This window comes from Chrysochloris asiatica, unplaced genomic scaffold (genome assembly GCF_000296735.1).
Source record: "Chrysochloris asiatica unplaced genomic scaffold, ChrAsi1.0 scaffold00466, whole genome shotgun sequence".
Taxonomy (NCBI): Eukaryota; Metazoa; Chordata; class Mammalia; order Afrosoricida; family Chrysochloridae; genus Chrysochloris; species Chrysochloris asiatica.
The window spans coordinates 111,853-116,573 of NW_006408984.1; the positions used below are offsets into that span (position 1 = coordinate 111,853).

Below are 4,721 nucleotides of genomic sequence, written 5' to 3' on the forward strand. Positions count from 1 at the left end.
TTTCACATACCCAAGCTAGTTTTAAAATTTAAAATTTAAATCAAACTACAGTCTTTGCAGTACTGTCTTAGAGGAGAAAAGCAACTAATCTAGAAAAGGCTCTTCAAGACTCATTGATGTAAGACACTTTTTAGAGAAAATACTTTATAGATTTCCATAATTTACTTAAATTACTTTTATTGTAATGATATATTCTAGTGCTCTCTCTATATCATCTATATATGTGTGTAAGTTATATGTGATGCATAGTATCATTATAAACCTCTTATGCTGATAGCTCTTTTGCAATGACAAAATTAAAGCTAACTTAAAAAGTAAATACACACTAAAATACAAAGTTTATGAAATTTAAGCTAAAAGCAATAATTCAATGAGGATGAAATGTTGTTAAAATAGCTGAAGTTTAATAGAAGAAACATATAGCCTCAGGTCTTATGATATTCTTGAGTGGTTTCTATGTCTTGATCCCAATAATAACAAAGCAGAGGAATAGAAATCAGTGGAAACCTAAGTAGTTTGGATATAGTAATATAACCAATTGTTAAACTTTGTTTGCTGGTTCAGAATGTCCAATTTCATACTTAATGAAAACTAAAAAAGCTATTCTCAAATGCTCTTGTTAAAGAGATATGTTTTGATAACTCTGGAAAACTTATATTCACTTCAGATAATGTTAATCATAGGTGTCAAGATACTGGCATTAAGTGATATTCAATTTTATCCTTAACCATTTAGAACAAAACTAGAAAAAAACATTGCATAAGACCTTAAGATCTTTTGCAAGTTAGGTCCTAAAAGTTGGTGGTAACTCAGTCAATGACTTCATAACATTATTATGAAGATAAAATCCTCAGTCCTAAGTGCTGAGAATATTAGATTCTAACATAAAATATTTCAAAAGAGGTTAGACTTGAAGAAGAATTGGACTCACCTGGAGGTGGTATCTTCTCCTGTGGGTTAAAGATAAAAATTACAGCTATAGTTGGAACTTTTTTGAATAAAACTTAGAGCTAATTGAACAAGATTTCTTTGAACAAAGAAAGATAGATCACAGTATCTGCCATAAATCCTTAGAAATGGAATGTGTAGATGTGATTGCTAGTTTTTACAACACATATAAAAACTATGTTGTGGTATAGTGAATTATCTAATGTCTCTTCTAGCTATAGTCTGTAACTCCCATCAAAAAGATTTCTGGCTCTTGGTTCTGCTGCACGTGACGGTTGGGCCGCCTCCGCCCGTCTCCACTGCAGCGCCGGGCCACGTGTGCGGGCAGGAGGAGGCGCAGGCATCGCCGGCGTTCCTCAGGAAGCTCGAGACCGTGGATGGGACGTGGTTGCTGTGTATGTTACTACTGGTACTTGGAACTACCATTCAAGCTCATGATGGACGTGATGATGATGTGATTGATATTGAGGATGACCTCAGTGATGTAATTGAAGAGGTAGAAGATTCTAAATCAAAACCAGATTCCAGTACTCCTCCAACTCCAAAGGTTGTCTACAAAGCTCCAGTTCCAACAGGGGAAGTATATTTTGCTGATTCCGTTGACAGAGGAACTCTGTCAGGGTGGACTTTATCTAAAGACAAGAAATATGATACTGATGATGAAATTGCCAAATATGATGGAAAGTGGGAGGTACATGAGATGAAGGAGAAAAAGCTTCCAGGTGATAAACGACTTGTATTGATATCTCGGGCCAAATATCATGCCATCTCTGCTAAACTGAATAAGCCCTTCTTGTTTAACACCAAGCTTCTCATTGTTCATTATGAGGTTTCCAAAATGTAATAGAATGTGGTGGTACCTATGTGAAACTGATTTCTCAAACTCCAGAACTCAACCTAGATCAGTTCCATGACAAGACACCGTATACGATTATGTTTGGTCCAGATAAATGTGGAGAGGACTATAAATTACATTTCATCTTCCGTCATAAAAATCCCAAAACAGGTGTTTATGAAGAAAAACATGCTAAGAGGCCAGATGCAGATCTGAAGACCTGTTTTACTGATAAGAAAACACATCGTTATACATTAATCTTGAATCCAGATAATAATTTTGAGATATTAGTTGACCAGTCTGTTATAAATACTGGAAATCTGCTGAGGGATATAACTCCTCCTGTAAATCCTTCACGTGAAATTGAGGACCCAGAAGATTGGAAGCCTGAGGACTGGGATGAGAGACCAAAAATAGCAGATCCAGGTGCTATGAAGCCAGATGACTGGGATGAAGATGTCCCTGTTAAGATTCCCAATGAGGAGGCCACAAAACCTGAAGGCTGGTTAGACAATAAGCCAGAATATGTACCTGACCCAGACACAGAGAAGCCAGAGGATTGAGATGAAGATACGGATGGAGAATGGGAGGCTCCTTAGATTGCCAACCCTAAATGTGAGTCAGCCCCTGGGTGTGGTGTCTGGCAATGACCTATGATCGACAACCCCAATTATAAGGGTAAATGGAAGCCGCCCATGATTGACAATCCTAACTACCAGGGAATCTGGAAACCCAGGAAAATACCAAATTCTGGTTTCTTTGAAGATCTGGAATCTTCTAAAATGACACCTTTTAATGCTATTGGTTTGGAGCTATGGTCCATGACCTCTGACATTTTTTTCGACAAGTTTATCATTTGTGGCGATCGAAGAATAGTTGATGATTGGGCCAATGATGGATGGGGCCTGAAGAAAGCTGCTAATGGGGCTGCTGAGCCAGGTGTTGTGGGGCAGATGATCGAGGCAGCTGAGGAACGTCCATGGCTTTGGGTGGTCTACATTCTGACTGTAGCTCTACCCGTGTTTCTTGTTATCCTCTTCTGCTGCTCTGGAAAGAAACAGTCCAGTTTGTGGAGTACAAAAAAACCGATGCTCCTCAACCAGATGTGAAGGAGGAGGAAGAGAAGGAAGAAGAAAAGGACAAGGGAGATGAGGAGAAAGAAGGTGAAGAAAAACTTGAAGAGAAACAAAAAAGTGATGCTGAAGAAGATGGTGGCACTGCCAGTCAAGAGGAAGAAGATAGAAAACCTAAAGCAGAGGAGGATGAAATGTTGAACAGATCACCAAGAAACAGAAAGCATTGAAAAGAGTAAAACCATCTTAAGAACTTGATCTGTGATTTCCTCTCCCTCCCCTTCCCCTGCAAGCATGGTCCGTCCTAGGAGAAGAACTGGCACACCTTAGGTTGAAACTCAGAGAACCTCAAGACGTCGTTGTCAACATCAACAGGTTCCAGTTGAACACTAGCCCATGTAACTTTGAACATCTAGCAGTAAATCATTGCTGTTGTGACATAAGGGACCCTGTTTTTTTAAAAAGCAAGCATTTAACATAATGGTTGTGAAGTATAACATGAAGCAACTAACTTGTATTTTTTGTTTCTAAACATCTTTGATTTTTAAAATAGAGTGATAGAACTTTGTCAGCCTTTAAAATCTTGGCTTAATTTAATATATTAATCTGTCCATGCAGAAATAACACCAACATTTAGAAATGCTAGGGGACAAATTGCCATTTTTATAACACTTTTTTTCTTTTTAAGTTTGGTATTACAAAATATTCAAGTGTCTCTGTCCCTTAAAATTAAGTGCAGTCCTTTGTGGCTATTATCTTGTTTTGCTAGCTTCCATTACTCAGTTCTTCCTAGGGAAACTGAGAAGGATTGGATGGAAGCTCATGTTTCTATAAAGGTTCCGTTTAAGCTGTATTTAAAAAAAGACATAAAAAAGGAAAAAAAAAAACCCCAACACCCTAACTTTCATGTAATATGTTGGATAACCATTAATAAAGTGCGTGTGTTCTGTTGTCATTGGAACTACTCAGTTCCCAGACAAATTTGCAGTTAGTGGAGGGAGGTGACTTCATGTGGTACTGGGGCATTCATACTTCACATACAGGGATCTCTGGCCTTCTCCAACAGGTGACTTTTTGAGGAATGCAAGCAGGGCGTGTGAGCTCTGGAGTAGATGCAAATATGTTTTAATCACCTCTTTTTACTGTGTCAACGCTGTTTGCTTAACTATTCCCCCAAATTCCCAGCTTTCTCCTCTGCTATGCATTTTCTTTACAGCACAGTTTGCCGTTGGTTGCTGAAAATGATTATAAGCTCTGCATAGTGTTAAGCTTTATTGTGATTATGTGTATGTTTCTTTTTCCTTTTTAAGAAGACCCACACCTTTCCAGGGACATAGTACAGAATAGGTTATAATCTTAAATTTTTATCCATTTCTTTCAGTCTTTGTAAAAGACTTTAGAAGTCTAATCCAGAGGCAAGCCAATTGAGAATTGATTGTAATTGAAGGAAGGCTAAAAATATTCATGGGAGGAGTGACCATACAGCATGAGTTACTTGATTTTTGTAGCTGCTAAATCTTTCATGTTTTTGTTTGAAGTTATGTAACAGTTGTATCTTAAATAGCACAATAAACCAATTCTGTTCAGATTAAAAAAAAAAAAAGATTTCTGGCTTGGTGAGTTTAGGTAAGAGAAGGTGGGAAAAGATACTGATAGAATGACATGATTCACTTGTGTATTTTAGCAGAGTTAGTTGTAACTGTGAAACTTGAAGCCCAGCATTGTGTCTTAGGCTGGGTTTTCTAAAGAAGCAAAACCAATGAAACATGTATGTATGTATGTATGCATGTATATATGTGTGTGTGTGTGTGTGTGTGTGTGTGTGATTTAAAGACCTCTTTAAAGTGTTCAAGAACAAAGATATA

At 37.6% G+C, this 4,721-nt stretch overlaps 1 pseudogene; it reads left to right on the forward strand.

The window, feature by feature from the left end:
* The first annotated feature begins 1,327 nt into the window (after window positions 1–1,327).
* On the forward strand, window positions 1,328–3,086 carry LOC102814427 (annotated as a pseudogene).
* Window positions 3,087–4,721: the final 1,635 nt, after the last annotated feature.